We start from the raw sequence: 12,298 nt of genomic DNA, 5'->3' as shown, positions 1-12,298 counted from the left end.
CCCCGTTGTTTTTTTTTTGTGTGTGTGTGTGTGTGTGTGTGTTAAAAGTTTGCTTTTCAGTTTAATGTGTGGGTAGGGGAGGCTCCATCTGCCTCTTCGAAACCTTGTCCCTAGGCAAGAGGGAAGTCTCTGTCTTGGACTCATAGGTTCTCCTGGAGGGAGGGTGGTGGGAAGCTGCAGAGGGGAGCTCCAGCTGATGGGCACCCCGGCAGGGTTATGGCTTTGAGAAGTGCTTACGTGACACTGGAGGTTATGACCAGTTTTTTGAAGGGACCGTGTCATTTGGAGTCTGGAGTCTGAATCAATGACGTTTAAGCATCCAAGACATGTTGGAGAAAAAGGAGGAGTGAGAGATTTCTGAAAGGTGCCTCCTCTAGGGGCTGCTTTTTCTGAAGTGATCATAGAGACTGCTGCCAACAGAAAAGGGTGCAGACAACTCATACGCTGCCACAATATGTGCACAGCAAGAGCTGCTGAAATGATGAGGCGAAGGTACTGAATGAGACCATAACTAGAGCCCACATTATCCCACCTGATCCTCATGCTAATTCCCAAGCTCTCAGGGTATGTCCACACTCTATCAGGACTTGTGTGTGAGGTTTGTGGGTTACGTTTTAGTTTGTTAGCTTAAGCACCAATTAAAGGTGAAATCAGTTAAGTTTCTGCTCAAATTAAATAAACTCTCCTGGATATCTCTGAAAAGCACTGGAGTACTCTGATAGCATTGCTGCTCTGGATAGCAGAGCCGGTTGAACTGGAGGGAGCTGTGGTAATAGATGTGGGAATTGACCCTCTGCTGCACTCTCCATGGAAATGTTCTGGTCTCACTCCCAGCACGCTTGCTGTTTCCATCTGCGCTGTGTTCAGGCTTCCCGCAGTGGGCACTGCAGCCTGGGATCCTCAGATGCATGTTAGAAAACCTTACTCACAGTATTTCTAGGTTCAAGGAGTCCTGGAAGTCTCCTGAGCAAAGAAATATTCTTGGGACATTTCCCACTCTGACTGTTCAGGAGGGAGAAGGGAAAGGATTCAGATAATATAGCCCAAATTTGGACCTCGTACTTATTTCAGACCTCCTGAGAGTCTTTTATTGGATGTGATGTTAGCATCACGCCTGAGGCTTCTTTAAACTGACCTTTTCCCGGAGAAGAAGCAGAGGAGTAGTTCAAGATCAAATGCAGCTCTAGAGTAAAATGGCACATATATTTCACTGGAGGTGCAGCAACATGGGCTGAAGTTGATTCTCTTTTTTCTTGTTCAGGAAACATTGAGGATGCACGTTTTGTTTCTTTTTTATATAGACAACTACATTCAGGTGGCCTGCTGCGGACACCTAACCTACGCATTGTGGTTACCTCTCCCCACTGTCTGTGTGTACCAGGCATCTGAGTCACTTGCTGCTCGCCTGGCCTCAGATGCCGTAATAGTCACAGAGTCTAAATTGGGCATGTGGAGTAGGTGATGGAGTATAACCTGGAGTCTTTTCAGGCTGTTGGAAAAATTATTGATTTACAAAACCATAAAGTGCTGCGTCATTGTAGCTTCTCTTCTTTTGCACGAATTCCTGGAAGGTGATGGATTTTCAGCTGCCGCAGACTGTGGTCTGTCCCGCAGGAAGCCAAAAGGCTGATCTGTCAGCAATGCTCCACCTCTTTCCTTGTCTATGTGCTTTTACTCTGTTCTAGACTAACATAATTTCTTCAGTCCCATGCCCTGGGTTGTTTGTCTCCTTCTGTCTTCAACCTCTTTTCTGACACTGCTGAGGAAGAAGCCTGAGTAGTCGCAGTGCCATGTTGGACACCTGTCAGGTGGACCCCATCTCACAGAGGCTCCTGAACATCCAGCAGCAGAGGGAAAATCTTCAGTCACTACCAATATAGGCTAGGATTTGAACTGTTGACCAGAAGGCAAATATTTCCTTTCTTTTTGCTCCTTTCAGGCCCCGGGGATGGATCCCAAAAGGTTTTCCAGAGCACTGTGTGAGAATGTAGGAGTGCACTGACCATATCAGCAGACACAGTTGTCCTCCTTCAGCTTAGCAAGACCTTGTGTAGCCCCAGACATCACTCTCTCTTTTACCAAAAGGAAGAGAGAGAGGGCGTGTAACTTTATTTAACAGAGCCTGGACTACAAACTACATCACAAAACACTCTACAAAGTTAATAATACAAGGCACAAGTCGGATGTGATATAAATGATGTAAATGTGTGAACGCTGAGTAGGACTTTGGCAGTGTTCCCAGCCGTGTTCAAAATGTACCCATGATATTTCTATCTCCCATATTGGGAACCCACTAGAGACAGGCAGAAAAGACTTAGGTTGGTTTATTATCCATATTTATCATTCTTTTCAGAATAGCATCTTCCTCCCACAATGATCCATCCTCACGGCACTACATATGCACCCAGCTCAAAGCAGGAGGCTTCACACTCTGACTTTTGGGGCAAGAGTTGAGAACGGTGAGATATGCTTGAAGCATTCAGTGTGTGTTGGGAAACCCAAAATAGATGGTGGAAGGGAATATGAAGTAGCTATGCAGGTAGAGGTAATGAAAGGGGTTTGCAAGTCATGGGACTTAGGGGCAGAAAGGAGGCATGCATGAGTGTAGGAATCCAAGTGAAAGAGTGGAAGGAGATTGTTGGTATTTATCTCCCTTTTATATTTTCTCAGTGTTTGAAAAAGGGATGATGTCAGTGGAAGAAGAGCACGGAGGGGTTATGACTGTGACTGGGCTGGAGACAAGCAAAGTCTGGGGGCTGAGGATTTGCAGAGTAATTTTTGAGTTGGGACCTGGGGTCCAGGGAGCATCTGGATGGGGACACCTTGGCTTTCAGAGCCTTGTTGGCCCACAGCGGGAGCACAGAAAGTGCCAGTGAGCTGGCAGCGATGAAGGCAGCGGTGCCCCAGCAATGGCTGCACTGAAAGTGCTGATGAAGGTGATGGCTGGCAATAGAGAGCCAAAGGATGGCAGAGATAGCAGTTTGGGTGGAGAAGCAGTGGCACAGGGAAGGGCCTGGTGGTAAGGAGGGTACTGGTTGCAGCAAGTATTACAGTAGTGTTTGGAGTGCTAACTGCAAGTGAAGACAAGGGTGGCTAATTACAGACATGATTGTGAAGAGGAAGAGGAGGCAGGCTCGAGGAGGAATGGTGAGGTCTGTGATTATGGCACTTTGCAATGAAGAAGCTGCTGCTCAATGTGGGGCTACAAGAGGTTCAGCTCTGGTCTGAAGCCGTGCTCTCCACATGTGCCAGCTCGTGGCTTGCTTGCTTCTCTTTCTATCTCACTCTTCACTTCCTTTGCTGCTGCAGCATTTTCCCTGTTTGCATGCAGTGTGGAGAGAAATGCGTTAATGGTTTCGTGTAGAAAAAAAAAAAGGCAAAAAGATATCTCAAATTAGACACTACCCCACTGGTGATGCATCCTGTGCCCCTTGTCAGACAAATGCTAGCTGGGAGGTCTTCTTGGGAAGGACGAAGTTTTCCTAATGCTGCAGGGAAAAAAATCACAAGGAAGTTTAAAGGGGAGGGGGAACAACAACAACAAAAAGAATGCTAATTGTTCTGAGACCTTCCTGAGCCCGAGGAAGGGTTAATACTTTAAATGCAATGTAATTTCAGCGGCACTAAAGAACACGTTTCCATGGAAACATCAACCCACGGAGGGAGAGAAAGAGGGAGAAGGGAGAGGGAGCAGCAACAGAGAGAGAGCCGCTCCTCTGGCAAAGGAGGAGCAGCCTCCAGACCCCCACACAGTTACCGATGGGAGTGATTATTTGTTTGTTTGTTTGTTTTAATCGATCCCTCCATGGAGATGCAATAGGGGAGGGAAGAAAGTGATAGAGTGCCATCTTGGCCACTACAGACCCAGGAAAATCCAGTCATACTTTTGGGACCGAGTCTTCTTGCGGGCAATGGCCCTGCTCCTGTGACCACTGTGAATTTGCTGCCCTTGCAAATGCATGAATGCTTTCAACACTTGATAAACGTTGAATAACCCCAAAATTACTTGTGGTTTCTTGTGTTTAAAAAGTTAAGTTAGCCTGCTAGAGAGACTAGCAGACTAGATTTCAGAGAATGTAGTAAAGGGATTTATTTCAGTCTCTCCAGCTAGTTTAGCCTTGTCTGGCTTCTGGCAGTGGTGAGAGGGACTTTTCTGGCAGATTTGAGATCTTTCTTCCACAAGCAAGAAAGTCCTGAAAGCTCTAGAGGAAATTGGTGTGCTCACCTGCTTGCTGGTCTTGAGTCCCAGGACAGAAACTGGAATGAGCTCTGGCTAAATAATGAGATGTCCTGATGATTGATTCCCAGCACACCAGCCACCTTGAGAAGACCAAAGGGGCTGTTGACATGCACGTCTACTTGGCCAGTTGTTTTAAGCTGTGGTCCACAACCATGTAGGTCCATGGGAGATTTCTAAGGGACGTGCAAAAATGATTAAGAAAAGTAAGGCTGTTGTCAGTGGGATTAAATTCACTGTATGGGGACAATAGTTCAACTGGAATATTTTTTAAGGCTCTGCAAATTGACAGAGCTTGAAAAACATAATCCTGGGTGAAAAATCACTGTGAAGAGGCTCATTTGACTTCTGTTCTGTGACTGCTTGTCCTATCAATGTTTGTATGACTGTGCCCTAAGACAGATAAACAGTTCTGAAGGACATCGCTTAACCTTTCAGTATTTGCCTGTTCCTGGTGGTATGGCTTCCATCAGTGACCTGTTAGGTCGATGCCAAGACATAATTATGACCCATTGTCAGCTGTTCTGACAAATGTAATTTTCTGTGCTTTTACTGCCCCATGTAAGCAGATTTTTAGTCCTTTCAAATGGGAGAAATACCTTGAAGACTAGTTTTACTTCAGAAAAGAGTGATATGTTTTGTGTTCCTAATGAATAAGGAAGGATGGAAAGACATAGAAATAAAAAATAATACTTTAAAAAAGTAATTGGCAGGAATTTATTAACTCAATAAAGCTTTGCAGCTTGATCCAATTTTGGACTGAACATTTAGTTTTTATTTTATCCAGTCACTGTAACAATTTTGACCTTAAAGCTATTTTTCTATTAGCTATTTTCTATTACTTAAAGGTTTGGTGAGTCAATTCAGAAGTATATTTGTTCTTACCAAAGCTTTTTGGATTAAAAAAAATTTCTAAGAATAGACTGATTTCCTACGAGATTTATAGATATTTCCAGCTTTAACCAGAGTATGCTCTTAAAACACTTTTTCTTGTTTCTGTTTTACCTCCAGTGAGGCCAGAAGGTGTAGAGGTATATTTTCAAGCTAGTTAGGACTGTGTCAATTTCCCAGCAAAAAATATAATTTTGGAAGAAAAGTTGTAAATCAAATATTTTGGGTTTAAAATGGAATATTTTGACATGGAAATCCTATTTGCTGTCTCTCATGGTGAGGAGCATGGGAATTTTATATTCCTGTTTGTCCTTCATGAAACTTGGACGGACTAAATCTCAGTGATATCCCTTCCCTTGTTGAGGTGATGCTGTTCCTTGTGTAGGACTCTTTCAGGGTGGCACATTACAGATGTATTTTAACTGGGGCTTTTGTCCATAAAAGAAAGGGCAGAGGATGTCACGCAATAGACCAGACTGTGTGGGCGCATGACCATGCCAGAAGCTTCATTTTCTGGCCAATGTCATTACAGTTTTCAGATCTTATGGTTCTCTTTCTTTCTGACAAAATGTTGACCTCCTCATGAGAAAATGTTGTTGCCAAGTTCTTATCCCCCTTTCCCATTTAAAAAGTGGTTTTGATAGGTAATTTTTTCTGGCTCTGGCATTTGTGAAAATAGGTCAGTCAGCATGTCTGTGAGAAAAATTTGGCTTTGATTGGGTTTTCAAGATATTGCTGTGACCGACATAGCAGATAAGGCAAAACGAAGATTTATCCTGCCCTTTTTTCCATAAACAGGTCACCTCATCCTAATTTATGCCTATGTTTCCTGCAAGTGACCTAGCTCTCACAGACTGGCCTTGGTACTGTGAGGGGCACCCTGGCAAAGGGAGTGTAAAATGCCACTAGATCTGAATGGCAGCACCTCTTTCCCCCTTCCTATCAAAGGCAATGACTGCATAGGACCAAAAGCAAATGGAAGATCAAGTCCTAGATGGTATGAAGTACATGGAAGAAAAAGTTATTGTGGAAATTCGGAAGCTCACTGAGCAGCCTTTCACCTATGTGTCATTACTGTAACTTCTGCCCCACGGTGGAGCTTATCCCATGCTCCCCATCGGGGGGTAATTTGGTGACCCTGCGCAATGAGTCCCCCCTCTGACCACTTCCTGATGGACATCCATCTGTGCTGCAAAACCCTGTGCCGCGGTGCCTGAGTTTCCTTTTACTTGAGTTTTCAGGACGGAGGCTGGGGATTGCACAGGGTGTGGAAAGCGAGCTTCGCTTCTCATTCTCAGGAATGGTCCCGTCTCATTAGGATCAAGCAGTGCGTGTGGGAAAGCGGCCCTGCCATTGCTCTGGCTCCCTACGTACTCTAAGGATAGATATATCCTCAGTCCCCAGGAACTGTCAGCTCAGAGTCTTTCTGAAATGACAAATTCATTGTAGATAAATAGAAGAAATGGGAAATAAAGTGGAAGTACCATTTTTCTTATGATTAGGAGAGGGAGTGATGGAAAAGGTTCATCCTTCTACTGTATATAGGAGCTGTCACTTGGAAGTCTCAGCACACATGTACATTGTTTTCAAAACAACTTGCTGAATATGATGGAGAAACAGCAAGGACAGATCAGTAGAAATTTCTCTTCCACCAGAAATGGGTATTTGACAGGTCAGGATCAAATACCAAGAAAATTCATCTTCCTAGAGGTGAGGGGCCAGAATCTCAGCAGATCAAACAGTATCACTCCATAGATGTCAGCTGAATATCACTGATTTATTCCAGCCCAGTGTCTGCCCTCTTGTCTTTTAAAAAGTTGTGGACAGCAGGGAGAAATCAAATTCATCTCTTATATGTCTGTTATCTTGTAGCCTGAGGGATATTTCCTAATCTAGATGCTCTCCTAACCTCTTTGCTTAATGAAAACAATCTTGAGCTCTGGGCATTTCTCTAAGCCTGCTGGTCAGGTTGGTTCCCGGTAGCATAAAATGGCTGTAGCCTGGACAGATTTTCTGGTGCAGGATGCCTGCACAATTTGGAATTTGGTTGGTCTCTTTTCAATACTTGCCTTCTTTCTTGCAGTACATCTCCCCATATTCAGTGGTAACACTGACAGTGGGAGAGAAAGGAGCAAATGAAGAAGAGTGAGATACTGTTCCTTTAAGATTTAATTTTCGTAGTCAATGGTTGCTTCTATTTTTTTCCTATCTTGTTTTGTTTTTGTTCTTCATGATAGCAGAAAGAACAGAGTCCATGCCCCTTGTTATGTAAAATCAGCTGCATTCGTGCCCTTTGCATGGAATCCTTTCGCTGTGAATTCTACCTGACACTGGACAGATGTTACACAGCCACAGCCAGATGTGCCCGCCTTTCACAACTCCACAAGCCACCGGCACCGCAGCAGCGGGAGGCAGTGCAGGAGGCTGGGGCGGCGCAGGGCAGTGAGTGATGGGAGAGCCTCTGAAAGGCTCAGCCAGGGTCAGTACCAGCCATAAGGAAGTTTAATAGAAGGCCCAGGCTGAGCCCGTTCTCACCTTTCTGGGCGTGAGCAATTGGGTTTGATATCCCATGGAGATTGCCTTATCTCGAGAGACCTCATGCACTTGCAGCTGGGTCTGGATGGCTGTTGTGCATATATTGGCTGTCCTCTGAGGCAGAGGCAGCCATGGAAATGTCGAGCAATGGTATGGAGAAAAAATATCTGTATTATTTTAAGCTTCCCATGGGTTTGGAGAATGGAGGTTTAAATCAGAAGTCAAAGGGATCGGTTGCAGTTTTCTTGTTAAAAAAAAAATCTATACTATTTCAGTCTCTCAGAAGAGAGCAGAAGCTATTAACAGCATAGTTACTGCTGGTTAAACCTTTATTTGTCAATCACTTGCCACTTGGAGGTCAGAATTCCCATTTGTAGATAAATACACTGGTCCTAAACTCACTTTTCCCTGTCCTTTGAGTCCACCCACCTTTCTGTCTGTCTGTCCTCGTCCAGGAGCAGGCATGTGGGGTGGGCAGGACCTGCTGCAGGGCAGGACTGATGCATTCTGCCAAGGCTGTTTGCATCAGCCCAGGCTGGGCAAGTCTTGCTGGGGTTGGGTGAGGGAACATGGTTTGGAGCTGCGGACACTTGTGCTGAGATGTAGTAACGCGCTCATCTTTGCTCTTTCCTGGGCATGAAGTGGGTATGGGCAGGCAGCTATGCCTGTCCTGGTACCTCTGACTGGTGCGTTTTTAACGCTGTCTCTAGGGGAAAGAAAAAGGCTATTTCACCATGCTGATTCTGCAAGGTAAAGGCCTTGCGCTGTCTTCACCTTTTTTTGACCCGGCCTCAGTATTTCATGCTACAGTGAGTTTCCAAAGAGTCTGATGGTAGTCTGCAACCCCATCCCCTTATCCTGCATCAAACTCCACCTGCCTTTTACCTTGCAAATCCTCTCCAGCTGAGGTATCCCATAGCCTTTCCTTCCCCACCCTTCACCTACACCCTGTTTTTCTCTTGTGTGCTGGACTGCTGAGATGACTCCCTGATGCTGGAGGTAGAGAGGCTGTTTTAATTATATGGCCTGTCTTATTCAGGGAAGCGGTGGATGTTAGGATAATCATGCCATTTCAGACAGACCACTTGTTTCATTGGAGCATAACAAGCACTGACAGGGTGCAGGGAAGTGTGTGTGTGTGCACGCGTGCACACCTGGGGCAGGGAGTGCGATGGACTGAACCGGGGCATTGTCCAAATTTGCCCATCCAGTCAGCAGCTTCAGGAGGAGCTGATTCCCAGCAAGGCACTGGAGGCAGAAGCAGGAGTGGTTAGTGCTGATTTCAAAAGCATCTCCTTCAGAGCTGTCTGTGGGGCAGAGAAAAAGTTGGTTAACACCCTCGCTGTCTCCCCCCAGGTCCCCTCCGCCTGCCACATTTGCTTCTCCAGGCTTTCCCTATCACTAGCTGAAACCATTTAAAATGTCATCATCTCTCCGCTGGTCCTAAATTGGCCATCTGATGTGGTTTTAATGCTCTATTTCCTATGCCAACCAGCCTCGGAAACACTCTCCATTAGCTTGCAGGGCTGTCAGCCTCACATCTAGGGCGGGTGATGTTACCTAATGGTCAGAGCACAGGATGGGGAGTCGGGTCCCCCCGAGGCTGACTTGCTTTCTGCCCAAGGACACGTCACTTCCTTCTTTGTTCCTGCCTGCTTGTCCGTACCACGGGGCTCACCATGTCAGCCTGTTTTGCTCCCATCCAGCTGAGTTTGGGTATTGCGGCTGCTGCACCTCGACCAGGCTGGGGAAGGGCTTGACCCTTCTGTGCTTGCACTGAGCAGCGCCAGAAATACCCCCATTAGCAAAATTCTTTGCTGAAAGGTATTTCTAGCAAATTAAATTAAATTGCCTGTGTCTGCGCCCCCATGCCCCCTTTCTCTTTCTGTCTCCATCTTGGAGTCCAAAGCATCCAGGGAATCATGGATTAAGCCCTTTACAGGTACAGTTTCATCTTGGGTTACCTCACCTGCATGCAGAGCCTGCTGCCCTCACCTTGTGCCCCTCTTGCAGCTGGTGGCTCAGTGCAGACATGCCGGGGAGTCTCCCAGCCCCCCTGGTTGCCTGTTTGGGGACTGGCATGTGTGTAAGCTGTAGGGAGGAAACAAATCCCCCTGGCCAGAGCAGGCAGCAGTAGTGCTGGCGTACGAGGGTAGTGCTGCTGCCGAAGGGGATGACTCTCGCTGCGGTAGTGATGGAGGGCAGAGCCACTCGAGTGTGGCTGCCTTGCAGCACGCTCCTGACTTGGCCTGCCAGGAAGTCCTTCAAGCCCTGATGCTTTGTCATGCAGGTGTCCCCTTGCCCAGTGCACCTGAGCAAGCCCCACAGCGCCGGGGTGCCGCTCTCGCCCTGCATCCCAGTGTAGGCGATGGGATCCAGCAAGCCTCAGGAGTGCAGGGAAAGCTGGGGGGGAGCTGCTGCTTCTGCACTCCTCCTGCAAACTTTGGTAAACATGTTGCTAATGGGTTCGAGAGAAAACCCTCTGAAGAGTTATTGTGCCAAATTTGGAGACTAATTTCAGTCATTAAGGTGCGAAGCGAGGGATTTTAGTGCCGCTTTAAGTGTAAATCTCAAGGCAGCTCCAAGGATTGGAGTTGCTGATGATCCCTCCTTGATTATTATTAGTGGTTCTAATCTTTCCGGTGGAAAACGAACAGAAATGACACCCTCTTGTGTCATATCTGTTGCTGATTTCTGTGAACTCTTCTTGTCAAGCTGTGCAAAGGAGATTCCCATAGTGGCATCATTCTCAGGTGGGAGGGGAAAGAGGGCTGAGAACTGTTTAATATTGCTGTTTGTTTAATTAGATATTGGCACTGCTTTCTAACTACAGACATATAAAGCTACAACTCCCATCAGGCTAATGGCATCCTTATCTTCTTGGAGCCTTGCTTTGTCTTTACTCTGGTGGCCACTGCAGAGCAATAATGAAATGGGTGTAGCTGTAATCTTGGTCTACTGGAAGGTCTTTCCCACCACCAGAACCTTACATAGGTCTGGTAGGCTGCACATAGCTGGCAATGGTCTGTGCCTGGCATTCCTCAGTACCAGAGCAATGCAAACAGCTGGGAAAGAAATACCAGAAAAAGAGCATGTGTGGTCCTGACATGGGATCTTTTACACCATTGCAAACAATTGTGTGGCTAAGATTTTCCACATGGCTGATGTATTGGGGTTCTCTCAGTGTTTGGGTGCTGAATGGGCCTGGCTTTTAGAAAATAACCAATAATCTGCCTTTGAAAATCGTCCTGTTGCAAATGTTTCACGCTGGGCTCCCTTATGGCTGTGTTTCCTACACTGTGCATGTCCCCTGATGGTCACAACATGGAGCAAGTATGGAATTCCCTTTAGAAGTAAACATAATTGCTGATTGCACTTGGTAATGGGGAATTAGTGGATAAGTTTGGTTGATTAATGGAGTTAGGACAAAAAAGTTTGTGAAAATGAAGAAGGTAAAATCATGACCTGCTTTTTTATTTGTTTGAAGAAGTTTCCCTGTTACCAATGCTTTCATTAAATTAGCAGGGAGTTCTCTGTGTGCAAATAGTGGGAAAGCGTGTACCCACTGAAAGAACAGATTTTTTGTTCTTTTTTTCTTGAAATTGGTACAAATTGAGTTCAGAAGGGACAAACTGAAGCTGAATATCCGGAAATGTTTCCTGATGTTATGGTATAATAGAACAGAAGACCCTCTCACGTCTGAATGGAAATGTTGCTTGTGTAATTTATAGGAGAATGGGGCAAAGCACGGGAGGGTAGAGTCCTGGGGCTTGTCCTGCAGGCAGCTTGGTCATCTCTGCCTCTCACGGTGACATGATGCTGGTGCCAGAGCAGGTGTATAAAGGCGAAATCTACTTCATGCAACAGGATTGTGAATTGAAGAGAAATATATGAACAGGGGAAACTGTCAGAATGCCACGGAGATGTCATATAAGCCACTGAACTGTGAAATGTGCATTTGCCTCCTCCTCTTCCCCACAGTGTCATTCTGGATGTCATGACAGTTAAGAAAACAATAGATATGATTCTCAGCAACACCACTTTAACATGCTTTCATCATGCAGCAAGGCCTTGAAATGAGTGTACCTGTAATATCGGTCCACTTGAAAGTCTTCCCCACTGCCAGAGCTGAGTGAAGAGGCCTTAGGATAAATAAGATTGAAGCCTGGACTGTTTAATAGTCCATTTGTACAGCTGACATGAGATGCCCCAAAGGGAGGTGCCTTCCGCAGAAGTGACGGGGCCTTTCCAGACAAAGAGAATCATTAATATTGGCTGCAGAGATTTGCAGGGCTGATCACCCTTTAGTTTGATCTTGCTGGGTATAAGGCATGACTCTGTCCCTAGGCAAAAGGGCTTTCACTGGACTATCTGAACATCCACTGTCCCTATTCCTAAGCTGCTTCAGAGGACTGCTTTGGGCCTTGCGAGGTGTGCTGGCTCTCGTAGGGATGGATCTTCTTGCAGGTGTGCTGCCCCTTCCTCTGCTCTCTGCAGCTTCCTTTACCATTTCCTCGATGTTTGGGCTGGGGGGAGGCTGTCTCCACTGCTTCACCTGTAGGCCAGCGCTGTCCTTAAATGACATGTGAAATCCCCTTTGGCAAGTGAGCAAAGTGTAGGCTGTGGAGTGTGTTT

At 46.1% G+C, this 12,298-nt stretch overlaps 1 protein-coding gene across 1 annotated transcript in view; it reads left to right on the top strand.

Moving 5' to 3' along the window:
• LOC104083552 (glutamate receptor ionotropic, NMDA 2B) overlaps positions 1 to 12,298 on the top strand; it is a gene marked incomplete at both ends in the record, with an annotated part of 93,011 nt that overhangs the window by 28,341 nt on the left and 52,372 nt on the right. The window lies entirely within an intron of this gene.

This window comes from Fulmarus glacialis, unplaced genomic scaffold, assembly GCF_000690835.1.
Source record: "Fulmarus glacialis isolate BGI_N327 unplaced genomic scaffold, ASM69083v1 scaffold21611, whole genome shotgun sequence".
Classification (NCBI taxonomy): Eukaryota; Metazoa; Chordata; class Aves; order Procellariiformes; family Procellariidae; genus Fulmarus; species Fulmarus glacialis.
Note: the sequence above shows the minus strand (reverse complement) of the source record. Positions and strands in the feature narration are given on the sequence as shown.